Genomic DNA, 27999 nt, shown 5'->3' on the forward strand with positions numbered 1-27999 from the left:
TGATACTTCAAGGAAACTTCATTTGCACTCCCAAAACAGGACCTACAGTTATTGTTTTGATATTTTTAAAGTTTAAATATTAGATAAATATTAATTTTTTTCTCCAAAGCTTTCAAGACTATAAAATTCATTAGGGTTCATCAGAATTCTAAAATGTGGAAATAAATTCTTTAAAACTTGAATTACTCTTTTTTATACTTGAAGTCGCCTTAATATTGAAATTTTTACTGAGGAAAATGGATCTCTCTATGCCTTGGAATTGCCAAAGAAAAAATTTTTTGAATAAATAGAAATAATCAATAACCATACAGATAAGTTTTGTTACTTTTTTTTTTTTTTGAGTCAAGGTCTCGCTCTGTTGCCCAGGCTGGAGTGCAGTGACATGGCATGATCTCTGCTCACTGCAACCTCTGCCTCCCAGGTTCAAGCAATTCTCTGTCTCAGCCTTTTGAGTATCTGGGATTACAGGCACCTGCCACTATGCCTGGCTAATTTTTGTATTTTTGGTAGAGATGGGGTTTCACCATCTTGGCCAGGCTGGTCTTGAACTCATGACCTCTTGATCCACCCACCTCGGCCTCCCAACCAGCCAGCACTTCAGTATTTTTAAAGCTTTACTTAAAAGCCAGAATTAAGCCATTGTGAAGATGATGTTTGATCTCAGAATCCTTTCGAGAAGAGTGATTACAGGTTTCAGAATGATAGCAGGATTATCAAGTCTTCTCTTTCCTTCTTACATGTGTCCTGGACTCAAATCTGCATAGGGACTGGGCGCGATGGCTCACACCTGTAATCCTAGCACTTTGGGAGGCGGAGGCATCAGGTGGATCACCTGAGGTCAGGAATCCAAGACCAGCCTGGCCAACATGGCAAAACCCTGTCTCTACTAAAAATGCAAAAATTTATCTGGGCGTGGTAGTGTAGGTCTGTAATCTGAGCTACTCGGGAGGCTGAGGCAGGAGAATCTCTTGAACCTGGGAGGTGGAGGCTGCAATGAGCCAAGATTGGGCGACTGCACTCCAACCGGGACAACAGAGTGAAACTCCATCTCAAAAAAAAAAGGTGGAGGGGAATCCACATAGAGACAGCTTCATCCTAAAAAGGAAAATCCATGGTGTTATGTCATGACCAATTGAGCGAGATTTGCCCTTGATTGGGGGTTTCAGCTATTGACTAAATGTCTCCTATGGATGTGTCTATAGCACCAGGGCAAGTGACCTGAGGGACTCGCTGTCTGAAGCTGCACCAAGTGACCTGAGCCCTTTGGCCTCCTTTTCTGCCAGGGAAGAAGCTAAGAATTAAATCGAGGCAATCTCTTGAAGTTCCTTCTAAGACAGCTTTCATACCTTCATACCGAGGAGAATCTGAGGGTTCTCTGGTGCTACATGGGTTGGCATGCTTTCCTCTTGTGGAAAACAAAGGAAGATAAAATTATAGGCAAGAATGCCATCTCTCTAACCTCTGAGAGAGAAGTGACTTTATCCTTGGAATGGAACTGTGTCAGGCTTTGCTGTTGCACACTGCACCAAACAAGAGTCATGTGCTACTCCTAGAAGTTACATACTATTTCTATCATGCAATCTAGGGCCTCTCAAACTTGGCAGTGAAAAGAAAACACATGCCCTGGAGAATATTAAGGAAGTCCCATGTTTTGTTAAAGTCTTATATGTCTTCCAAACAATTATGTAACTTTTGCATTCTATTTCAAAATGTATCCAGTTTAATATTAATGGAATTATAGTGTTTTTTCTTACATTTGTGAATTGTGGCCTTTTTGGAAAGCAATTTGGCAGTATCTGTTACATACGTATGCTTTCACCCAGCAATCTTACTCCTAAGAATCTGTCTCGTAGAAATAAAAGCATCAATACATGAAGATATATGCATAATATTTATGACCACATGTCATGGAAAAAATTGGAATGAAATAAATGGCATTCAGTAGGAGAGTGGTTGAATACATTATAAATTGTGGAGTCTCCATGTCATAGAATATTGTATAGAGATTACAGAGAATGAATTGAACATCTGCCAGATGACTTGAAGGGATTCCTGTGAATAAAGTAAAATGCAAGAAAGTGTATTTAGGAGCCCATTCCTTTTTTTAGAGATGGGATCTCTCTCTGTTGCCCAGGCTGGAGTACAGTGATGTGATCATAGCTCACTGTAGCCTCAACCTCCTGGGCTTAAGCAGTCCTCCCATCTCAGCCTCCTAAGTAGCTGGAACTTCAGGAGTGTACCACCACACCTGGCTAATTTTTTTTTGTTTAATTTTTAGTAGAGCCTCACTATGTTGCCCAGACTGGTCTCCAACTCCTGGGCTCAGGCAATCCTCCTGCCTCAGCCTCCCAAATTGTTGGGATTACAGGTGTGAGCCACTAGGCCTGGCCCTGTATGAATACATATATGCTTTGTAACTAATATTAGCATGAGGAACTAAGTAACTCACCAGGTTGTCTGAGGTGGAAGGGGTGCAGGGAGAGTAGAGGTTGAAGGAAGTAAAAATGAAGAGAAAGGAGAAGGGGGGAAGAAAACATCTCATATAATTATGTAAAATTAGATATGTGTGATATATGTAATACAAATTTTAGATCAACAAATTTTCTCCCTTCTTGTAACATTGAAAAATGCAGGTTTTTGCTTTGCATTCTTCTTGTACCATAACAACACAGCTCTGGGAACAGCTATACATTGGCTTGAGAAACGTGGACAGGACAACATCTTTAGGACAAAGAGCCACCCAGGATAAGCCACTGCATTGCCTCCGGCTGCTAGCATGCCTGCCTCCTGGAAGGTCCTGTTGATTCTGCCATGAAGTTAACGCAGAAGGGCTTCTTCACTGAGGCAGACTGTGATTCTTTTAAAAGTCCCCTAGACTTTGGTACCTTGGTTCTAAGGTTGATTTCTGCTGGCTCCCCTGTCTCTTAAGCATCACCTAATTTGACCTCTAGTTTTCGGCAGTAATTTTCTTGGTTGTTTCCGTGTTCTGCCTTTGGTAACTGACTTTAATTTTGTCTTGACTTCTAGCTTTTATGTCATTTCTGCATCTGAACTATTAAGTTTTATTGTAAAGTACTTTGTTCTCAACATTTTCACTCATTTTCTTGGCCTTTACTTGGAACAGCCTGTCTTCTTGATCCACTTTATTATGATTCAGGGTCAAGGGCACTTTTAATATGTACTCTATTAAATGCAGATTCCTTTCCCATTGACTTCTTTTTCATGGAGCATTCCAAAACAGCTATATTATTGATAACTGTTATTATATTATCAGTCCAGAGATTCACATGGACCTCTAATGTGTTTCATGTTGCTTAGAAGTATGAATCCTGTAGTTAAATTTGGATGTTTGGGTTGGACTCTGTCTCAATTTACCATTTTAATTTCTATGTCTTAAAAATAAACTCAAAATCTCAGTTTCAGGAAGAAATCTTAAAGGTATAAAATCCAACTATACCTCAGATACAGGAATCTTTTCTAAAACACTTCCACAAAGTGGTTTGCCAAAATTTCTAAACATTTTCCTGTTACTATAGGAAGCTCACTCTCCTCAGAAGTGAACCATGTTGATCTGTGCACATTTTTTTCCTTATTTACATTAAACTTATATCTGGCCAGTTATTTGCTCATACTTTTACTGGCAGCCAGATAAAAATTATATTTTTTCTGAATGAAGATCACATCATCAAGAGCCTCTAAAATGTTTTAAACACGATGTATGGCGCTAGACTTTAAAAAATTACCAGGTATTCCAAGAGCAAGGACCAAATAACCAAAAACCAAAAGAGAAGAAACTGATAAAATCACCTTATGAGACTGCTGGGAGCTCTAGGTTGCTTTTTTCTTCACTACCTCAGTGTTCTGTGCTGCAAGTCAGCAAAGGACCCAAGGAGAAAAATCAGCAGGGAAAGCCTGGCTTACATCTTTATGTGTTTTGCTTCATGCTGGTATTAACATACATGAATCCTGGCTGCTGTTATTGCTCTCTAATACTTTCAAATAGCTTTGTAATTTTTGCTATTTTCAGTGAGAGGGTTGGTCTGATACAAGAAACCACCTCATGGTCAGAAGCAGGCTGAACATGTGATAATGAGAAATGTCAATTAAGCATTATTAATTTATTTTTATAAACTTTGAAATCAGGTAACTGTTTGGAATAATTAAGGCTTCAACTTTACAATTTCAGGACTAGAGTACAGGTCTTTATTTTCATTTCTGGAGACTGATTTCAGTATAGGAAAGTGAGATGCATTATTCATGCCAGATAATCTTACCAGTGAGTTCCTATATTTGTGTTCCATTTGTGAATATCTATGCAGAAGAGTATTTAGGTAGGTTGCAGCATCACACAAGAATGACAAGTCTGATCCTTTTTTCACCATCAGGATTTTTGCCTGCATTATTTAAAAAAGTGATTTCTTTCAGTACTTTAGAAAATATCTTTAATACCATAATCTGATTTTATATAGCATAGCTAAATACCACATTGTACATCTGATCCATCCAGCCAAGCTTGAATTGCTGTGGTTCAAGCCACAGGTGGTTCAGGCCAGCTCACTCATCATTTTGTTATGCCTGTTTTTAAGGTTTTAGTACAAGGAATTTCCTAGTGAATGATTCAATGAACTGACATAAATTATTTCTGTGAAATGTTGTTATTCAGTGTTATATAACATAAACATGTTCTATTTTATAGCATGTATGAAGTTACCATCTTCAGGAGGACAATTTTAGATATTTACATTAAGCTGCTTTTAAAGAGTTTTTTAAAACTTTTTCTAACACACAAAACTAAATATTTTCCTGCTACCGTCTGTTTCATCAGCACCATGTCCACCATTTCTTCAGTCACATCAAATTTCTCATCACATCACAGATAGATATAGCTTACAATGCTCTCATCAGCTGCAATAGAAAATGTCACAAATGATTTATATTTTCATGCAACTTATCCTGCATTTTTTATAGTAATTCTTCAATACCCTGAACAACAGTGTTTCAGGACACACTTATATTTACAAAAGATGATTTCTGTGTGTTCAGAATACATGATTAAAGCTACATTCAATAAGCACTTTTATGAACTGATCACCCCTAAAATGCTTAATCTTCAGCGGTTCATTAACTCATTATTTCATGGTTGCAACAGCTATTTGTTCACATTCAGAAACAAATCTTACTGAAGTTGTAGGGTTTTATTCTCATGTCATTAAATTTTCATCATAATTTTTCCCTATGCCAGTATTTACTGTGGTTTATTTCAAAATGCCATCTTATGTTGTATGACTTCAGTGCAGATATGCTTATTTGCATATTAAACACCTAACACATTTTTATGTGGAAGTGAAGAAAATTATTTTCTTACATTTGTATGGCACATTCAGTATTCTGGATCTTTATTTTGTTGCTTTAATAGGATATAAGAATTTTTTTTACTTTTATTCAAATGTAAGAAAAATAAAAGTACAGTTTGACAACTAATGGTAATTCACATTTGACCTAAGAGTCATAGAGACATTAGAGAGCAGTGGAGACTGTGACAAAGGAGTACATGCCCTGTCTAAAGGTTCAAGTCACTACCTCACTGCTAGGTATCATTTAGTATTTCCGGATCTTCTATTTTTTTAAATTAATAAAAGTTAGAAATTCAGACTTTTGTGGGAAATTCCTCAACTTTGAATGTTGTTAATTAATACCATGATTTCCAAAAACAATGTGTAGGCCGAACAGAATATACATACACACACACACACACACACGCACATACACACGCACATATTGGGCTGATTGGGCTTGCAATTATCAGTTTAAAAAATCAGTTTTATGTAATCAGAAACTTCAAGAGTGTGAGAGCTGGAAGGAACTTTAGAGTGTAGGAAAAATAAATAGCCAGTGAGGGGAAAGACTGAGACCAGATACCGGACTCCTGACTCCCAGTTCAGGACACTACAGGTTTCTGATCTGTTTTACAGAAAATATTTTTGATCTGCACGGTTGACAATCAAAGCAGAAAGAATTCAAGGAATGATGGTTAGTTGGCTTTAAGTGGCTTATTTAACTGAATTAACGAGGCATTTCTGTCTACCTTTTGCTCATTTTTAGCTTAATAGATTTGATTATGTGGAGGGAATGGGGAGTTAGTACTGTCTGGGTTTTCTGACATTACCTGTGATTCAGAATTAATTACCGTTTGCTTCCTGCTTTCGTTCGGGTAGGTAGAAAATTCTGTTTTCACAACATGGAGCATTAGCTATTCTCCATGTCTGTATTAAATGTTGTGGGAGTGAAAGCATTCCTCACAAGATTTAAAGTGTTTGAATTTAAAATTCGGCTGTTCTTTTTCAACTGAATTAGGAGGGATTTCACAGTGAATGTTCCTAAAAATTCTGTTCAAAAAGAAAATGAAAACATTGGGCCTGGATATTAACAAAAAGAACACCAAAATTACTCTGAGGTTGTGTCAGAGCAGAGTTAATAAATACCATGTGAAATTATTCAATCACGTGTTGGCCTTCCTGTTGCCTTTTTAAAAATTAGGTTAACAAGCTTTAACCTTTCTTTCTACTTCATTCTTCCAACTGTGATGTAGTTGGATGATTGCTTAGTGCCATTTATTGAAGATTTTGGTTTTTGCATTTTTAAGAAAAACAGAAGTTTAGGGTAATGTAAAAACACCCTGAGCCTAGCATAGTTGGGGATAAGTGACCAAAAAGTGGACTCTGCTTAGGCAATTTGTGAGAACAGACTTGCGATGCCACCAGTGGCGATGATCACGTTGACCCCACAGGCATCTTGGGACAAAGTAGGGAAATGTACCCACTGCGAAATCTACCCAGAAGTAAAACAGTAAAAGTATAGTCAACATTCATGGTGGATGTCAGTTTATATTTCGCTTTGTATAGGTTTGGTAATCTGAAGCACAAAGCTGAATAGTTTTATTACACTGATGGTTAAGAGCTACCTGCTGGAGATGCCAATGACAAGCTGTAATTCAGAACCTCATGCTGAGAGAAATGTGATTTTGTATTTTCACTCACCCACAGACGTTTTGTATTTGCGGTGATCCAATCTCAGCTTTTTAATTCTGTCTAAGAAGTTGCTATTTCCAAGGAGACATTTCTGCCGTAATTTCGAAAAGGGAGAGGTAAATCTACCATATCACCTGGAGATTGACAGGAAAAGAAGGAAAACAACTCTTTTGAATGCTTTTGGAAGAAAAAACTCTGAGCCATTTTTGTCATTCCCATTTCAGAAGGTTATTCTCATCTGAAAAAGACATTTAAAAGGTTGAAATGGAATATCGCCACTGCCATACCTCACATGGCAAAGGGAAGTAATAGGCAGTTATTTTTATAGATTCTTCTCAAAAGAGAAGCTACGTAGAACTAGGCCTACATTTGTAAGAAAAAAATGGGAAATTTAGCAGATACTTCATGAATTTCAGTGTCAAGAGTCAGTCATGATTTTTGCCTTGCTGTACATAAATTGGCTGGAGTGAAAATAGCTTCCAGTCCCTCTTCCATTATAATGATAATATGGTTTTATAATATAAAAAAGTTAAAAAATATAAATAACTACACATAATTTGATTTTGATTTTTCATTTCAAAGGTATCTATTAAGCACCTACTATGTTCTGTGCTGGCCAGGTGTTGGGGCTTCAGCAGCATACAGACAGGCACGCTCGGGGCCCTCTCTCACAAGGCCTGAGGATTCCACCGAACGCTCCTCCACCCATTATATTGGTAAATGCACATAGACTTGTGGATAATTTTGTAAGAGATTATCTTACATGAGCAGTTCTGCAGCATAATATGACCTATCCAACAGGTCATTCTTTACTGATAACTGTAACCATGCATCACACTCTAACGATTACATGGTATTCACTTGCATGTTTCCACCATTATTCAGGTAAAACTATCTTCTATTTAAAAAATTATTTTGGTGGAAAGCCTGAAAATGAGATGAAGCTTTTGTGTAGCCAAATGGCCAACCAATAGTACAAACACATAGGAAAAACTTTTTTCTCTGATTTATAACGCCGCTTCTGTCAGCTGCTGAGATCTCCTTCTGTACCCTTCGTTTCATGGATTTGTCTGTTTCCCACCGTGTAATACTATAGCATTTACCCTCTGGTGGTACACCCACGTGACACTTAACACTTCCTCTTCTACTCCCCACATCCCCTGCTATTCTCACAGATTTATTCTTCAAGATGGCTTTTGGATATCAGTTTTTGAAGGTGACTTCCCCACAAAGTAGGACTTACCACTTTTTTTTATTAGTCCCTTGTATTTTCAGTTAAATTTATATACAAGTTTTTATTTATTTGTAAATAATTTAAATAAAATTTTTAATGTTCTTTCGTAAGCTGTTGTTAACTGGTCATTTAATGCATATTGTTTATATTTTCAGTGGACTGTTTTTGGACTTAGTATATTAATATCTGTAATATAATAGCAATTTTTATTATTTTTTATTTTATTTACTTATTTATTTTTGAGACGGAGTTTTGCTCTTGTTGCCCAGGCTGGAGTGCAATGGGGTGATCTCGGCTTACCACAACCTCCGCCTCCCGGGTTAAAGCGATTCTCCTGCCTCAGCCTCTCAAGTAGCTGGGATTACAGGCATGTGCCACCACACCCAGCTAATTTTGTATTTTTAGTAGAGATAGGGTTTCTCCATGTTGATCAGGCTGCTGATCAACATGTGGGAATTACCCAACCTTAGGTAATTGGGTCTCCTTGGCCTCCCAAAGTGCTGGGATTACAGGTGTGAGCCACCATGCCCAGCCAATAATGGTAATTTTTACCATTTTTCATATTTAAACCTTAAAAAATGTATCATTTTAACTGTACTTCTTAAATAATATTCAATAATAGTGATGTTAAATGTTTTTCTCACCTTAGGCTTTATTGGGAATGCTTTTAGTATTTGTTAATCTTAATGGTTCAGTTGAAACTATTAAACACATGGTCTGAAATGCATGCTTTGTTTATTTTAAGGAATTACCCTAATTCAGATTTTATTCAATACATTTTTTCAATCAGGAATAAATGTTGAATTTTTTAAGGGTTTGTTTAAACCAATAATAGATATTTATATGATTTTTCTCCTTGACTCGTTGCTACAGTGAATTATTTAAATAGATTTTCTAGGATTATTTTTCTCCGTACTATTGAACTTAGTTATTTACATACTAATTCTTTATGATTCACTTATGAGTGTTTTGGCCTGGAGCTTATTATAAATCAATAACTAGCAACTTTCTCAATGATTTTTCTGCTTTTTAGCCTATTTAGATGTTCCAATTAATTTGTACAACATTTTTCTACAAAATTATCCATTTCACTCAAGTTTTCTATTAACATATTGTTCTTAGTTTTATCTGAATTTCTGTCTTCCCCTCTTATAACCAATATTATATTTTTTTCATTTTTTCTTGATTAGCTAAATGTTCATATGGTTATTGAGGTTTTTTTTCTCAAAGAAAACTCTAACCTATTAATCTACTCTTTTTCCTTTAATTTATTATTATATTTTATCTTTAAATCTATCTTTTGGCTTATCAGGGTCATTCAATTGCCAGGGGCAATTCTTTGGATTCTTTATAGCCTCTTCTGTTGAGCACTTACTTCATTTATTTTATTCTCTCTTAGCACTGAAGGTATGTTTTACTCAATATTATCTTTGTATTCTATAGGTTGTATTACATAATTAGGGTGAGATTGGCATTTTTTTAATCAAATTATTTCTGGGAGTATCAGGACACATAATTCTGACCAGTCAGTCACCTTTCCCACAAACTCCCTGAAAACTCAAGCCCCAGTGCAAGCTACGCAAGAATCTAGAAAGCTGGAATGAACTGTGTGGAACACTAAATTTTCCTAGACAGAAGAGGCTGAAATAGCTTGTGATTAAAGGCAGCTGTGCAGACTCTTCTATTTTATTTCTTTTAATGGGAAAGCCCAAATCCCATTCAGTATTAGGATAGTTATGGTACACGACCACCAGCACCATGAGAAATGGAAACAGAAAGGTATTGCTGAGCGAGGAAAAGTGCATTACTGCAGAATGTCTGGCGCCAAGCTGGTCTAGGCCATGGAAGGGTCTCCAGTGGAGGAAGAGAGAGAGAAAGGTGAGATGCTCCTGCCTTCTCCCATCCAGGAACAGGTGCTGTTGTTGTCATCCCAGGTTTCTGGAAGGGAAGTGCAGAACATTCAGGCCTATGGGTCTGTTTTTAATATTGATCTCTAACATATATCCCAATCTGAGTCCTGGAATGTGAGCAACTGTATCAATTCCCATTCTCTGTTGGAAAGGGCAGGAGAAAGATTGGAAAATAAACACAGGGAAAAAATCAACTTATTCCTAGTGGCCAACTGTTTTCATCTGTACCCATTAAATATTTATTTTCTGCAGCTGTGGTTTTGATGCTTTCCTTGATCCAAGAGTTGTTTAGAAGACCATTTAAAAAATTTCCAGCAGATATGGCTCACTTCTATTTTAGGTATTTATGTCTAGTTACATAGAAATGTGGTCACTGGAGGTGATTTAAAAGGGTTCTTTAACATTTTAGAATCTTTTGACTGTGGCCTCATGTTCATGTGGTGGCTTTCCAGGACACTCCTGTGTGCTCTGGGCTAGAGAAGTATTCTTTACAGATGATTTTATTTTCCTGCCAGAGCTCCGAGGAGCTTTCCCTAGTTCTGGGTCTGGTTTTTTAGGGTCATTTCTTTTCCTAGATTTCCTGAGTCCCAACATCCTCCTTGTCTCAAGCTTTGAGGACTCTGGTTTCTTCAGCTGATTCTACCATGCAGCCCCCAAGCTGATGCCAAGCTTCTCTGCTGCTTCTCCAGGTTGAGGGTAGAATTCTTGAGGACTTGCATGTCCTGATTTTTGGTGTGTAACTCTCTCCAGCTTCCTGTGGTCTGTGATCTGGACCCAGTGCCCACAGGATTATCAAGACTGTAGATACTAAGGGTATGTCTGATGTCATTTTGGCTTCAGCATCTACCCTGATATTACTTCTGTGACTTCAATTTTCTCTTGACTTTGCATACCTGGAGATTTCCCTTTCTTGGTTTCAGCACAACTATATAATTGAAAATTACTTAGCTAAAAAATAAGCAAATGACCTGAGTAGACATTTATCAAAGGAAGACATACAGATGGCTAACAAGTATATGAAAATGTGCTCAACTTCATTAATCATCATGAAAATGCAAATAAAAACCAGAGTGAGATAGCACCTCACACCCATCAGGATGGCTATTATCAAAGAAACAAAGATAAGTTTTTGTGAAAATGTAAAAAAAAAAAAAAAAAAAAAAAATGAAAAGAAACATATATACCGTTGGTTGGGATATGAATTAGTTCGGCCATTATGGAAAACAGTATGGAGGTTCCACAAAAAATTAGAATTGCCATGTGATCCAGTGATCTCATGACTGGGCATATATCCAAAGGAATTGAACTTAGTATGTTGAAGGGATATCTGCATTCCCATGTTCATCACAGCATTGTTCACAACAGCGAAGATATGAAAACAACCTAATGTCCATTGATAGATACATGAATTTAAGAATGTAGCATGCAATGGATATTATTCAGCCTTTAAAAGGAAGGAGAACCTGGCCGGGTGCAGTGGCTCACGCCTGTAATCCCAGCACTTTGGGAGGCCAAGGCGAGCGGGTCACAAGGTCAAGAGATCAGGACCATCCTGGCCAACATGGTGAAACCCCATCTCTACTAAAATATAAAAATTAGCTGGGCGTGGTGGCATGTGCCTGTAGTCCCAGCTACTCAGGAGGCTGAGGCAGGAGAATTGCTTGAACCTGGGAAGCGGAGGTTGCAGTGAGCCAAGATCACACCAGTGCACTCCAGCCTGGCACTTGGTGACGGAGCAAGACTCTGTCCCAAAAAAGAAAAAAAAAAAAAGGAGAACCTGTCATTTGTGTTAACATGTATTAGGGTTCTCTAGAGGGACAGAACTAATGGGACAGATGTATATATGAAAGGGAGTTTACTAAGGAGTATTGACTCACGGTCACAAGGTGAAGTCTCACAGTAGGCTGTCTGCAGGCTGAGGAGCAAGGAAGCCAGTCCAACTCCTAAAACCTCAAAATTAGGGAAGCCGGTACAGTCTTCAGTCTGTGGCCAAAGGCCCAAGAGCTCCTGGCAAACCACTGATGTAAGCCCAACAGTCCAAAGGCTGAAGAACTTGGAGTGTGATGTTCGAGGGCAGGAAGTGTCAAAACCAAAACTGCAGAAAATAACAAATATTTAATGGGTACATGATGATTAAAGTTCAATTCCTTTGGCTATATACCCAGTCTTGAGATTGCTGGATGATACGGTAATTCTAATGTGTGGGAATGCAGCTATCCCTTCAACATACAAAGTTTAGTTCCTTTGGATATATACCAAGTCATGAGATTGCTGAATCATACGGTAATTCTGATTTTTTTAGGAACCTCCATACTGTTTTCCTCCATAATGACTAAACTAATTCATATTCCAACCATAGGAGAAAGATGGAGGCTGGAAGACTCAGCAAGTCTGCTAATTCCACCTTCTTTTGCCTGCTTTTTTCTAGCCCTGCTGGCAGCCAAGGGGTTAGTGCCCACCCAGATTAAGGGTGGGTCTACTTCTCCTAGGCCACTGACTCAAATGTTAATCTCCCTTGGCAACACCCTCACAGACACACCTAGGAGCAATACTTTGCATCCTTCAATCCAATCAAGTTGACACTCAGTATTAACCATCACAGCAAATGAACCTGGATGATATGCTGGGTAAAATACGCCGGACCACATGACAAATGATGTATGATTTCACTTGTATGTGAAATCCATAAAAGTCAAACTCATAGAAGCAGAGAGTGGAATAGTGATTGTCAGGGGCTGGGGAGTGGGGAAAATGGTGAGATGTTGGTCAAAGGATACTAGGCTTCAGTTATGCAGGATGAATAAGTTCTAGAGATATAAGGTACAGCGTAGTGACTGTAGTTAACAATGCCGTATTGCACACTTGAAACTTGCTGAGAATCTTTCCTAAGTGTTCTTACCACAGACACACAAAAATGGTAGCTATGTGAGGTGATGAATGTATTAATTACTGTGATTATAGTAATTATTTCATAATGTATACATATATTAAAACATCACATCACACACCATAAATATATACAATTTTTATTTATCAATGATGCCTCAGTAAAGCTGGGGAAAAGGAATGCAAACTCTCTAAAGCCAAACAAAATTTATTTTGTCCTATTTTACTCAGAATTTGCATGTTTGGGAAACAAAGGGGCAGAGGTGAGGAGGAGGGTCCCTGTGTTCCAATTCCGTCTGCACTGGTGCCTGGAAGTCTGGAATGACAGCCACAGCTAATGATTCAGTTCTGGGCCTCAGTTTGTATACCATTATATGACCTATTCATAATATGTCTTCTTCTATTAATTCACTTCAATTAAGTTCAGCAAATACTTGTTGGGAATGTCTTACAGGGCAGTTATTGCGTTGGATGCTATGAGAGTTGTGGTCTTGATTGCCAAGGATTCATGATCTATTTGAGAGGGCAGACGGACAGAACTGTGACGTAAAGGAACATGTATATGCATGTGTGGGGAAGAGCATTTCTGATAAATATGATAAATATCAGAAATAAGGGAGATGCAATCGCTGCTTTTTCTATTTTATGCTGTCCATTTATGTTGCTTTTATTTTGTCCTTACTGTCTCCTGTTCTTTTCCCTGCTCCCCTGGCTCAGTAGAACAGACAGAATATGCACTTTCTCTTGTACTGGAGGTAATCCAGAGTGAGACTACTTGTTAGCTTCTGGGGGTAGAAATTACAGTGGACAGATGAGTCTAAGAGGTTCTCAAGTTTAGGAGGTCTCACAGAATCCTTTGAAAACCTGAAAAAACAACCACCACCCAGAAACTGATAAGTCCCATTCTCAGAAAAATACTTCTTTGTGCATGTGGTTTCTGGTTTCCTGAAGCCCTTCTGTAGACCTGAGTGAGGAATTGCTGAAGTCATTGTAAAAGAAAACCTGTTTAGGCTTTGATTGCAAGTTCTTCTGGAAAGAGAAATCATTTTGTTTCAACCACACAATCAATAAACAGACACACAGATGCCAGGAGAATCAGTTAACATGACCACTGTCTCATCAGGATATATTTTACCCTTCCTAGCACTGTCTAAATGTGGTTACCAGCATTAATACTAACAAACTATGAAGATATTATGAACTCAGTCCCCACATGGGCAAGAGTATGGCAACAACTGTGGTCTAATCAGCCGTCTCTCCCAACTGTAAGAATTTGAACATATAAAACCCCAGCCAACAGATGTGATGCTGTAGAAGCCATCTGCAAGTTAAGTGGCATTGTAATGATGATGGAAAGACTCAGTGTGAAATCACATATCTGATCCTTGTTTACAGAAGTAAAGTATGTTGACTCCCACTTTTGTTATTTCAATTGCCTTCAATCTGTGTGAATTACAGTTGTAATACTAACACATTACTTTTGTCAGTGTAAGATAAAAAATAAAATCTTTAATTGGATTCTCAATGCACTATAAAAATTTCAGTGTGTTATCATCTGTAGGTAATTTGGTTCTGAATAATCTCCTATGATTGAAATTTCTAAACAGTGGAACTCTGATTGTGGGATGCATATTCTGAGCAAACAAATGGAGTTTTTATGTTTCTTACAATGTTATTTATGAAGAGCATTTTTTAATGAACTGCACTTGATTTTTTATCTCAAAGCTATCCCTTTACTTTCTATTTGTTTTTCTTTTTGTTAAAAGTCAAATAGGTGTAACAGTTTTATGAAAACTTTATATGTAAAATCCAACCATATAAAAAAGAAAAATTATGATTCTTTTAAATGGCAAAAGATGCCTCATTTCTCCTTTGTCTGCCCTTAGCAGCTTCTTTAATGACATCCATATTTGTTTTTATGTTATTAATTACTGACAAAGAAGAGAAGAAAAAGTAAAAACATATTTTACATTTAATATGTATCAAATACAGGCTGCTCTAATATGAAATTATGAAAAGGGGAAGGCCCTTCAACAGAGTTGAAAGAGCCTAGCCCTCAGTTACATTTCTCTTTTCTTGTCTGTAAAATTGACAGAACAATTTAATGGAGACTTTAAGTGAAAATCAAATGCCTATCACAGTATAGCACCCCTCAAACATCTTAGTCTTTCCCTTTCTCAGTAATTATATTCTTTATGAGGAGGTATTCATCTTTTGTTTACTTGTGTAATACCTTTTCACTTTGTTGGGACAGGGACTCACATTCTCAGCGTCTAGCACAATGCCAGCAGGCTATACTGACTCTCTCATCCTTCCCAAGTCACGTCCCCTGGGAAGCTTTTTCGGAGCTGCCTCCCTCCCCCTAGATGGAATTGACATTTCAGTCTCTTTTCAAACCCCCACCTACCCAGTACAAAATAAAAATCACATGCTGCATTTCACTGCATTTGTTCTGTTTAAGTCTTTTTTGTTCTTGCAAGCCTTTCTTGGACAAGAACCCTGTCTTAGTTATCTCCGTATACCAAGCAGCTAGGATGGTGCTCTGTCTACAGTAGATGCTTGATTTCTAACTGAATGAAAAACATGATTGTGGAGGTTGGGCTCACATGCTAGGTGAATTAACTTACGCTCTGACACTCTGTCCAGTTCACCTTAGAGCCTTGCCCATTTCCAGGTGGGCGGGGGAGCTGTGGTTCTGAGAGGTGTGATGTAGTTTGGGTTACGGTGTGTGCCGCCTTGCCTGCCACAGTCCCATTTCCTGCCCACTCACCCTGGTATCTCATTCGGCTTAGTATTCATCCCAGATATATGTTATTTTGATATTTAGAAAATGTTTAGATAGTTTTAAAAGTAATCTAATAGGACTGTATTATCATTTTCTTTATGTATATAATGAGGTCTATTTTACATTTCATAAAATTCACCAGTTTCAGAAGTATAATTCAGTGAGTTTTTGTCAATTTACTGAGTGGTTCAACCATAACCATATCTAGTTTCAGAATATTTTTATCATCTCAGTAAAAGCCCTTATACCCATTTACAGTTAATCCCCATTTCTGTCCCCAGCTATTAGTCTACTGTCTGTCTCTATCAATTTGCCTTTTCTAGGAATTTCATCTAAATGGAATCATGCAGTATGTGGTCTCTTTTGTCTGGCATCTTTCACTAATGCTTCTGAGGCTCATCTGTCTTGTAGCATGTATCATTAGTTCGTTCCTTTTTATTGCTAAGTAGAATTCCAATTTATGGATATGCTACATTTTATCTATTGAGATAATAGAACTATGTTATAATTTAAAACCAATTATTTGGTAATAAATATTTCAAAAACACTGTATACTTTCATTATTTAAGTGTCCCCGTCTCCTCCGAATTAATCTGTTTGGATGGTATCAGCACTCTGGCTACAGCATAGCATATCTACAGGTGATTTCCAGCGTAGAGAACCCTTAGAAAGCCAGGCTGGTTTGGTTTTTGTTCATATCAACATTTCTTGAGCACCTTTGTGCTGGGTCCTATAGATGAAAAAATAAATAAGATGTCATCCCTCCCTTGAGGAACTTATAGTCTAGTAATAACAGCTAACATTGTTGAATACCTACTATTGCCAGGTATTGGTTCTAAATACATTACATGTATTATCTCATTTTAAATCCTTACCATAACATATGAGGAAGATAGTACCATTGTCATCTTTTACAGGTTAAACTGTTTCAGAGAGGTTAAGTAACTTGACCAAGTAACTTCCATTGGTTTAGGAGGCTGGATGGATGGTAGATGGTATTGCCGGTAACTGAGATAGGGAATTTAGATAAAAAAAATAACAGTTATTAAAGGCAGGAATGGAAAAGATATGAGGAGAGTTTGAGACAGATTGAATTTGATATACCACAGAACACTCAGGGAGAAATGTTCAATGGGTATTTGTATCTATTCACTTAAAGCTGGGGCATGACATCAAAGCTAGAAATATAAATTGTCATCAGCATGTAAGAGGAGTAAAGTCACAAGAAAGGATACCCCTCAGGGAGAGTGTGTAGAATGAGAAAAGCTGAAGTTGATCCTTGGGGAGCTCCAGTGTGGACAGGGAAGCTAGCAACTGCACACCCAGAAGGAACATTGGGGATATGGGAGGAGAATCAAAAGACAGCAGAGCTACAGGAGCCAACAGACAGACAGGCAAGGTGAGTAAAGCAACAAATGCAGCACAAAGACCCAGGAAGATGGCACCAAAGTGTCTCCTCACTGTGGGAATGTGGAGGCTATTGATGACATTTGCTTTCAAAGACTGGCAAGGTCTGAAGACAGTTGGTAGTGGATTTAGAAATTAATGGGCCATAATTTCAAGTTAGAGCTACTCTTTTTGTTTTGTTTTGTTTTTGTTTTTTGAGATGGAGTCTCCCTTTGTTGCCCAGGCTGTAGTATAGTGGTGCGCTCTCGGCTCACTGTAACCTCTGCCTCCTGGGTTCAAGTGATTCTCCTGCCTCAGCCTCCTGAGTAGCTGGGATTACAGATGCACACCACCATGACAGGCATTTTTTTTTTTGGTATTTTTAGTAGAGACAGAGTTTCACCAAGTTGGCCAGGCTGATCTCGAACTCCTAACGTCATGATCCACCCACCCCGGCCTTCCAAAGTGCTGGGATTACAGATGAGAGCCACCATGCCGGCCAGGGCTACTCTTTTGAGAGATTCAAGAACTAAAGCCTTGAAGCCTTAGAGCATTAAAGGAAGATTTTCTTTTCAATATGACAGACTTGAGAACACTTATATGCTTGGGGCAGTGAGCCCAGAAAGGAAAAGAGATGAAAATATTAATATAAGAGAGTAAGGAAACAGTTTGGTAGTTCTCAACCCTGGCTATATATGAGAACCACCTGGGCTGGGGAAAGCTGTAGCAGATGCTGCTTCAGAACAGAAACTCTCATTCAGCTGGTCTTGTAGCAGGGCTCAGGCGTCCATAGCATTTGTATAGCTCCCTAGATGATCGTAATTTATAGCCATGGTTGAAAAACACTCAAATGATTGGTAGAGTGGTATTTCAGAGGAGGTGGGAGCAGATGGGATTAATACCAGCACAGAGGCATTGGCCTTGACCAGGAGAACAAGTATCTCAGTCCGTGAGACTAGAGGTGAGCATGAGTATATTTGTAGGTAAGTTTACAGATGTAAAGGTAGGAAGTTAAACTAGCACATGCCAATTTAGCATTCTCAGTTGAAGGGTGAGGCCAATAGGTGAAGGGAGTTGGAGCTCCATGGCTTGAGAAAGTAGGTGAAACTTTGAAATATGTGCTGGAGGGAGTTGGGTGAGGAGTTGAACAGTGGTCAGTTTGTGCAGATGGTCCACCAGTAGTTAGGGACACACAGTCCTAATGCAGTTCCAATGTGAAAATAAAACCTAAAACAGCCATTTCCTCCAGAGAGACTTATAGTCATGATCTAATGATGGGGTTTTGCCAAGAATGGGTCTCAGTAAGGACAGGGTGGTAGATTGTGAAGATCCCACTGATGGAAGTGCAAGTTTTCAACCATGGATCCAAGGAAAAGGAGAGAAGGAAGTGAGGGCAGAGGGGGCTGATTAGGAGGAAATGAAGGGCATGAAGACTAAATGGTCCACTGAGATCCAGGTGAAAGACTGGTAAGGTGAGTGGCATGAACACACTGGCAGGACGGGAGCTCATGGTTGACTTATGCTATTGGAAGTTAGGCTAATATGGATCAGCTCCAAGGCTCGGTGCTTGGCTGTGGGTACAGTTGAATGAGGTAAGATTGAAAGTAAAAGTCGGTTAACAGGAAGATGTAAAGAAAATATTAGGCTAGGGTGTTGGTTGTATCATTCATCTGGAGACTGAAAACATCCTATAAAGGGTTCAGTTTGAGCTGTTAAAAGATGAGCCTGATGCCCATGTTTTTGATGAATAAGAGGGGATAATCATAGGCATGCATCAGGGTTAGTGAGATAAGGAGAGGTAAATGTTCAGCCATGAGACTCGAAGCAGGGAAGAATTTTACCAGAAGGTGGTGAGTAATTCATGGTTTTGGTTGAAATGAGGAAAGCAGAGATGGTGAAACTTTCTTCCACCTCAACTGCATCGTATTTAGGCCGTGGAACAGTTAGCATTTTCCACCACAGAAATATGCAGGGAAACAGGAATCCTGGGAAGAGATTAGTTTGGGATAGGCAAGAAAGTACAAGGTATGTTCTAAGCAGAGGCTGGTGTGGAAGGGAGGTGTTTCCCAAAGTCTGGCATTGAATAAACAGCAACTACACTGGATAACAGGGACCTTCAGCCTGAGCACTGATTGCTGCTTCAAGTCTCCTTCCATCCTTATGACTCATCAAAGAGAAAGTCTTCATTTAAGCTGCCATTCTTTAAGGATGCCTCTATCACTTGCTAATCTTACTTTTCAGCAAAGACAGAGTAGGCCTCAGGCATACAGCTGGATTTTAATAGGGTCTTGTTAGTATTTCATCTATTTTAATATTACCTTGTATTCATGGAAAATGATCCTGGTGTATTTATGTCATATAAAATCCTTTGTAAAATATGTATTTAAATTCATTTTTAAATATTCAGTATATAATAGCAGAAGTGGCAAAAATAGCAAAGGTGGTATGGGAATGACTGGAGTTTTGGAAGTTCTGACCCAAATTAGAGGATGATTAATGAAGGACAAGATGGAGGGGAAGGATTTAGAAGGGAGGGCAGGCAAGAACACTAGGGAAGGAAAGGAAACTGAGAATATAAAGGGTCCGCCATTAGAGTGAGCCCTAGACCATTTGGATCTTCTGAGATTCCCCAGGATAGTCTCCAGAAGCAGAAGAGGCTCCTGGAGCTCCTCTGCCCAGATCTCATGCCACTGCTCAACACAGAACTCAGAGACAAGAGATCCAGCTGAGCCAGGACAGCCTTTGCAAGGCTGTGCTCCCAGCAGTTAGTGAGAATTCTTTGTGCTCATTAATGAAGGTTCTCAAAGGAGTCAGAGAGAGAACCACAGACCTACCAAGGTGAACCCAAACAGAACCTTGCTATGGCTTATTTCCTCCCAAGATGTAGTTCATTAAGAACAAGTTTCTGAGTGTGTGCAGCTAAGGGTACTTGGGTTTAAAAGTGATGGAGTCAAGCAAAGGCAATAGTGAGAGGTTCTTAGACCTCCATAAGGAAAACTACAAGACACTGTCAAGAGAAATCATGACAAAACAAATGGAAACACATCCTATACTCATGGATGGGCAGAATCAATATTGTGAAAATGACCATACTGCCAAAAGCAGTCTACAGATCCGATGCAATTCTCATCAAAATACCACCATCATTCTTCACAGAGTTAAAAAAAATTCTAAAATTCATGTTGAACCAAGAAAGAGTCTGCATAGGCAAAGCAAGGCTAAGCAAAAAGAACAAACCTGGAGGGATGACATTACCTGACTTCAAACTATACTATAAGGCTATAGTCACCAAAACAGCATGGTACTGGTATGAAAATCGGCTCATAAACCAATGGAACAGAATAGAGAACCCAGAAATAAACTCAAATACAGCCAATGAATGCAAACAAAAATATAAAGTGGAGAAAGGACACCGTATTCAACAAATGGTGCTGCGTTACGTGGCAAGCCACATGCAGAAGAATGAAACTGGACCCTCATCTCTCACCTTATACAAAAATCGACTCAAGATGGAGCAAAGATTTAAATCTAAGACCTGAAACCATGAACATTGTAGAAGATAACATCTGAAAAATTCTTCTGGACATTGGCTTAGGCAAGGATTTTATGACCATGACCCAAAAGCAAATACAATAAAAAAAGACATAAATAGCTGGGATTGATTAAACTAAAAAGCTTCTGCACAGTAAAAGCAATATTCAGCAGATTAAACAGAAAAGCCACAGAGTGGGAGAAAATCTTCACAAACTGTGCATCTGACAATGGACTAATATCCAAAATCTACAAGGAACTCAAATCAGTAAGAGAAAAACAAATAATCCCATCAAAAAGACATAAATAGACAACTCTCAATTCTCAAATATACAAATAGCCAACAAACATGCAAAAATGCTCATCATCATGAATTACAGGGAGATGCAAATCAAAACCGCAATGCGATACCACCTTACTCCTGCAAGAATGGCCATAATCAAACTTTTAAAAAATAGTAGATGTTGGTGTGGAGGTGGTGAAAAGGGAACACTTCTATACTGCTGGTGGGAATGTAAACTACTACAAACCACTATGGAAAGCAGTATGGCAATTCCTTAAAGAACTAAAAGTAGAACTACCATTTGATCCAGCAATCCCACTACTAGGTATCTACCCAGAGGAAAACAAGTCATTTTATGAAAAAGATACTTGCACATGAATGTTTATAGCAGCAGAATTTGCAACTGCAAAAACGTGGAATCAGCCCAAATGGCCATCAGTTAACAAGTGGATAAAGAAAATGTGGTACAAACATACTATGGAATACTAATCAGCCTTAAAAAGGAATGAAATAATGGCATTTGCAGCAACCTGGATGAAGCTGGAGACCATTATTCTAAGTGAAGTAACTTGGGAATGGAAAACTGATCATCGTATACCGTCACTCATAATTGGGAGCTAAGCTATGAGGATACAAAGGCATAAGAATGATACAGTGGACTTTGGGGACTTGGGGGAATGGGTGGGAGGTGAGTGAGGGAGGAAAGACTACACATTGGGGCAGTGTAGTGGGTGCGCCAAAACCTCAGAAATCACCCACTAAAGAACTTATACCTGTAACCAAACATCATCTTTTCCTCAAAAACTACTGAATAATTTTTTAAAAATAAAAAAAAGTGAAATGAGAGAAATTACTTTAGTGTTGAGAGGCAATTTATTCATGGATGTAGGAAGGCTGGAAATTACGGGAAATCCACATAAAATCAACATTACCAGTGCTAAAACAAAACCTGATGACTCTCTATTTTCTTAAGAGCAAAATTGCAAAAAGTGACATTCATGTCCATCCGAGAAGAATGAAATACACATCGCTTTTACTGATACGAGTAAATGATTTGTTTTTCCTTGAAAGAGTATCCAAGTGTATTGTGTTCATTTTCACACTGATCACAGAGAGCACCCTTCTGGCAACAGGTAGCTGCAGTTTTCAGGACCTGGCAGAAATTGTATCTTCTACCTTTAAAAGTCAGGCACAAATTACGGGCAGCTGCTAGGCCCCTCTGCCCAGAGCCAAGTGACTGGGACCATCAGTGGGAGGGACGGAGGCTTGAGCTTCCCTGGTCCCCCAGATCGTCTGGCTGCTGCCTTCCCCTATTGCAGCTGCACCCCTTGACCTCATAGAGTCCGCGAGGCGCCAGCCTGACGTGTGCAGGATTCTATGGCCAGCAGGTGCCAGCGCATGATGCTTTGTGACCTTTCTGACGTTCTGAGGCCAACGGTCACGGCCACCAAGCTCTGCACACTTGGCACCGGCCGCAGACTTCAGAAACTTGTGGAAGCTGAATTTCTAAGGAAAGGTCCCGACCGCTACACTGCTGCCATGGGCAGCTATCTGAGCCGGCTCCTGGGCTGGCCCCAGGCCAGGCTGCCGCCCCGAGCCCGGCTGCCGCCCCGAGCCCAGAAACCCCAGGCCCTGCGCTCCAGACCCGTCCTCCGCTCCCAGATCCAGGACCGCTGCAAAGTCGTCTATGCCGACAGGCCGCGCTGGGTCCACACCAGGCCCCTCCCCAGGGTTCCTCCAGGCTGCGACTATGCCAGCATGCCGAGGTACTTTCCCAACAGGCCTTCCTTCCGGAGCTTCGAGCCGGACTGTTTCGACACTCGCCTGGCTTACGTAAAGTGGTGGCTTTGGTATGCCCAGGACCCGCAGCCCGTCCGCAGCCCGGTGACCGTGAATATCGCCCCGCCGGAGCACAGAGAGGAGCCTCGACAAGCCTCACCTGCCCCGGAGCGCCCAGATCCCTGTGCCAGGGAGACCGTGCTCAAGGCCCTCACCCAGTGCAACAAGAGAAAAAGGAAAGCGACCGAGCCACTCTGGTTTGAGGAACCGGACGCCAAGCGGAGGAAGAAGAGCCCGGAACCCAGGCCTTCTGCCTTCAAGCCCGTCAGGAGACATGGAGAGGTCCGCCGCTTTGTGCCCAGGCGTGGGCCGCGGAGATGCCCCCGCTGCGGGAGATACGGCCGTCCCTTAGTCCGCCGCCCGCTCTACCGCAGGAACTACGCCGTCCAGAGCCCAGTCGCAGCGGCCACCGCGAGAGCTCTAGGAGCAGGTGAAGCAATGTCTCCGTGTCTTGGGCCTTCCTACCCTCAAGGGGCCGCCCCGGGGTGGGGACCATGCAGCTCTGAGCACACCCAGACTGAAGCCCGGCTCAGAGTCAGGGGCCCTTCTCCTGAGCCTCCAGACTCCTTCACCCTACTGACCCCTGTTTCACCCCCACAGGAGCCACTGAGCCCACCAGGGCACTTCCCACCGCTTCAGCTGACTGCTCCGCCAGCCCCAGCCCCGCCTCTCCTTAGCCTGCGGAGCCCCCACTGAAGAGACCTTGTTGCTCTCAAAACCCTTCCCTTGCCCTGCCCACCCACTTCTGCCTTCTCCCTGGAACAGGAGGCAGCGGTATCCTCCATTTTCCCAGTTTATATAGTAAATATTTGTTCTTCTTTCAAATAATAGTGTCTTTATTATTTAAAAAATAATGGAAATCAGTTGCATATCCTTAAGCAGAAAAAGAAAGAAAAATTCAAGCCACACTTCACACTATATACAAAAATTAACTCAAGTGTACCATAGACTTAAATGTAAAACCTACAAATGTATATATTTTAGAAGAAAAGAAAGGAAAAATTTTTGTGACTTTGAGTTATGCAGATATTTTTTAGATAATAGTAAAAACAGAGTCTGTAAAAGAAAAAACTTATGAAATCGACTTTGTGAAAAATAATAACCTCTTCAAAATGTACTGTTAGGAGAATGTGAATGAAGCCCTTGGCTGTGGGGTATATTGCATACCATGTAGCTCATGAAAGAATTATAGAAAGAAATGGTAGGGTGGCTGGCAAGATGGCCAAATAGCTATATCTCCAGTCTGCAGCTCCCAGCGAGATCAGCGCAGAAGACAGGTGATTTCTGCATTTTCAACTGAGGTACCCGGCTCACCACATTGGGACTGGTTAGAGAGTGGGTGCAGCCCACAGAAGGCAAGCTGAAGGAGGGTGGGGTGTCACCTCACCCGGGAAGCACAAGGGGTTGGGGAACTCCCTCCCATAGCCAAGGGAAGTCTTGAGGGACTGTGCCGTGAGGAACCGTGCATTCCAGCTCAGATGCATGGTACAACATGGTACTGGTGTGAATATATGCCCATACACTGTTTACAATAGCAAAGACCTGGAACCAACCCAAATGTCCATCAATGATAGACTGGACAAGGAAAATGTGGCACATATACACCATGGAATACTATGAAGCCATAAAAAATGAGGAGTTTGTATCCTTTGTAGGGACATGGATGAATCTGGAAACCATCATTCTCAGCAAACTTACACAAGAACAGAAAATCAAACACCACATGTTCTCACTCATAGGTGGGTGTTGAACAATGAGAACACATGGACACAAGGGAGCATCACACACTGGAGTCTGTTGATGGGGGGCCAGGGGAGGGACAGCTGGGGGTAGGGAGGTTGGGAAGGGATAACATGGAAAGAAATGCCAGATATAGGTGATGGGTCGATGGAGGCAGCAAATCACCTTGCCATGTATGTATCTATGCAACAATCCTGCATGATCTGCATGTGTACCCCAGAACCTAAAGTACAGTTAAAAAAAATAAAAGACATAAAATAAAAAACAATAAAAAATAAAAGAAAATATGCCCATAGACCAGTGGGACAGAATAGAAAACCCAGAAATAAGTACAAGTACCTACAGCCAACTGATCTTTGACAAAGCAAACAAAAACATAAAGTAGGGAAAGGACACCCTAGCCAACAAATGGGGCTGGGATAATCGGCAAGTGGCATGCAGTAGAGTGAAAGTGGATTTTCATCTCTCACCTTACACAAAAATCAAGGCGAATCAAAGACTTAAATCTAAGACCTGAAACCATAAAAATTATAGAAGATAACATCTGAAAAGCCCTCTTAGACACTGGCTTAGGCAAATGCTTTATGACCAAGAACCCAAAAGCAAATGCAACAAGGATGAATAGATGGGACTTAATTAAACTAAAAAGCTTCTGCCTAGCAAAAGAAATAATCAACAAAGTAAACAGCCCACAGAGTGGGAGAACATTTTCACAATCTATGCATCTGACAAAGGAATAATAACCAGAATCTACAAAGAACTCAAACAAATCAGCAAGAAAAAATAATTCCATCAAAAGTGTGCAAAGAATGTAAAAAGACAGTTATCAAAAGAAGATATGCAAATGGCCAACAAACATATGAAAAAATGCTTATCACTAATTATCAGGGAAATGCAAATCAAAACCATAAGGTGATAACCACCTTACTCTTGCAAGAATGGCCATAATCAAAATATAATAGATGTTAACGTGAATGTGTGAAAAGGGAAAACTTGTATACTGCTGGTGGGCGTGTAAACTAGTATACCCATTATGGAAAACAGTGTGGAGATTCCTTAAATAACTCAAAGTAGATCTATTTGATCCAGCAATCCCATTACTGGATATCTGCCCAGAGAAAAAGAAGTCACTGTATGAACAGACACTTACACATGCATGTTTATAGCAGCACAATTCACAATTGCAAGAATATAGAACCAGCCCAAATGCCCATCATTAATAAGTCGATTAAAAAAATGTGATATATTTATATGCCATGTAATACTACTCATCTATAAAAAGAAATGAAATAAGGACATTCGCAACAACCTGGATGGAACTGGAGATTATTATTCTAGGTGAAGTAGCACAAGAATGGAAAACCAATCATCATATGTTCTTACTCATAAGTGGGAGCTAACTATGAGGATGCAAAGGCATAAGAATAATATAGTGGACTTTGAGGACTCATGGGGAAGTGTGGGAGGGGGTCATGGATAAAAAACTACATTGCATACAGTGTACGTTCCTTAGCTAATGGGCTCACCAAAATCTTGAAAATTACAAGAACTTATCCATGTAACCAACCACCACCTGTTCCCATAAACATACTGAAATATTTTTTAAAAATTCATGTATCCAAAGTACACAATACCCTATAATTTTCTTTTAAAAAATTTTTTAAAATATATATTTTATTTTACTTTAAGTTCCAGGATGCATGTGCAGAATGTACAGGTTTGTTCCATAGGTATACATATGCCATGGTGGTTTGCTGCACCTATCAACCCATCACCTGGGTTTTAAGCCCCACATGCATAAGCTATTTGTCCTGATTCTCTTTTTTCCCTTCCCCTGCATCAGGCCCCGGTGTGTGCTGTTCCCCTCCCTGTGTCCATGTGTTTTCTTCGTTCAGCTCCCACTTATGAGTGAGAACATGCGGTGTTTGGTTTCCTGTTCCTGTTTAGTTTGCTGAGGATGATGGCTTCCAGCTTCATCCATGTTCCTTCAAAGGACATGATCTCATTACATGTTACGGCTACATAGTGTTCCATGGTGTATATGTACCACATTTTCTTTATCCAGTTTAGCATTGATGGACATTTGAGTTGTTTCCATATCTGTTATTGTGAATAGTGCTGCAATAAACATATGTAACAAAATGATTTCTATTCCTTTGGGTATACCAGTAATGGGATTCCTGGGTCAAATGGTATTTCTGGTTCTAGATCCTTGGGGAATTACCATACTGTCTTCTGCAATGGTTGAACTAATTTGCATTTCTACCAATAGTGTGAAATTGTTCCTGTTTCTCCACAGCCTCACCAGCATCTATTGTTTCTTGATGTTTTAATGATTGCCATTCTGGTTGGCATCAGATGGTATCTCACTGTTACTTGGGTTTGCATTTCTCTAATGATCGATGTTGAGCTTTTTTTATATGCTTGTTGACTGCATAAATGTCTTTTTGAGAAATGTCTGATCATGTTCTTTGCCCACTTTTTGTTGGGGTTGTTTTTTTCTTGTAAATTTGTTTAAGTTCTTTGTAAATTCTGAATATTAGACCTTTGTCAGATGAGTAGATTCTAAAAATTTTCCCCCATTTGGTAGGTTGCCTATTGACTCTAATGACAGGATTTCCTATTTAATAAATGGTGCTGGGAAAACTGACTAGCCATATGCAGAAAGCTGAAACTGAACCCCTTCCTTACACCTTATACAAAAATTAACTCACGATGAATGAAAGATTTAAATATAAAACTCCAAACCTTAAAAACCTTAGAAGAAAACCTAGACAATACCATTCAGGACATAGGCATGAGCAAAGATTTTATGATGAAATCACCAAAAGCAATTGCAACAAAAGCTAAAATTGACAGTTGGGATCTAAGTAAACTAAAGAACTTCTGCACAGGGAAAGATACCCTATAATTTTCAAAGTAGTTAAAACAAGTTTAAATAAAGTCTAAATCATTTGTTAAAAAAAAGATGTAATGGATAAGGAGAAACAGGTGGCATATGATACTCAAACAGTGAAAAAGAAGAAATAAAATGTTCAAGTTGAAACATTTTGATTATGTTGTGGTGTCACTGGCTCTTGTCATTCTCCTGTGACCAGGGCATGTTTCATTTGGTCACCAAAATCCCAAGGAGCTCGGCTGTGTGATTTGGAACAGGAACATGAGTTTCAGTATCAGCATGCCGTCTAAGTGGCCTCAGGACAGTGCTATTGATTATGACCATTCAGAAAAATATAATTCTTGCTTACTTGACAAATGAAGAGCTGCCTCATTGTCTTAATTCGTCTTTGGAAATGATGCAGGCAGTATATCTCCCTTGTGTAGTTCAGTTTGCATCCGAGATCATCTTGGAGCATCTCACAGGAGCTACGTAGACT

General features: G+C 39.6%; 1 protein-coding gene and 1 long non-coding RNA gene across 7 annotated transcripts in view; one reads left to right on the forward strand and one right to left on the reverse strand.

Annotated features, from left to right (window-relative positions):
- The window catches only part of MTUS2 (microtubule associated scaffold protein 2), a 797713-nt gene that overhangs the window by 534726 nt on the left and 234988 nt on the right, over window positions 1-27999 (forward strand). The gene's annotated exons all lie outside the window — the stretch shown is intronic.
- LOC105726219 (uncharacterized) lies at window positions 2415-27986 on the reverse strand. 2 transcript variants are annotated; one of them, XR_001109470.3, is made up of 6 exons: window positions 27871-27986; window positions 16719-16851; window positions 12050-12267; window positions 10071-10200; window positions 7038-7162; window positions 2415-4394 (listed from the first exon to the last, which is right to left on the reverse strand). It is a non-coding gene; the product is annotated as an uncharacterized LOC105726219 (long non-coding RNA). The 2 variants fall into 2 exon arrangements; XR_001109471.3 differs by lacking the exon at window positions 16719-16851.

Source organism: Aotus nancymaae, unplaced genomic scaffold, assembly GCF_030222135.1.
Source record: "Aotus nancymaae isolate 86718 unplaced genomic scaffold, 86718_ANA_hifiasm-v0.15.2.pri h1tg000043l, whole genome shotgun sequence".
In the NCBI taxonomy this organism is placed as follows: Eukaryota; Metazoa; Chordata; class Mammalia; order Primates; family Aotidae; genus Aotus; species Aotus nancymaae.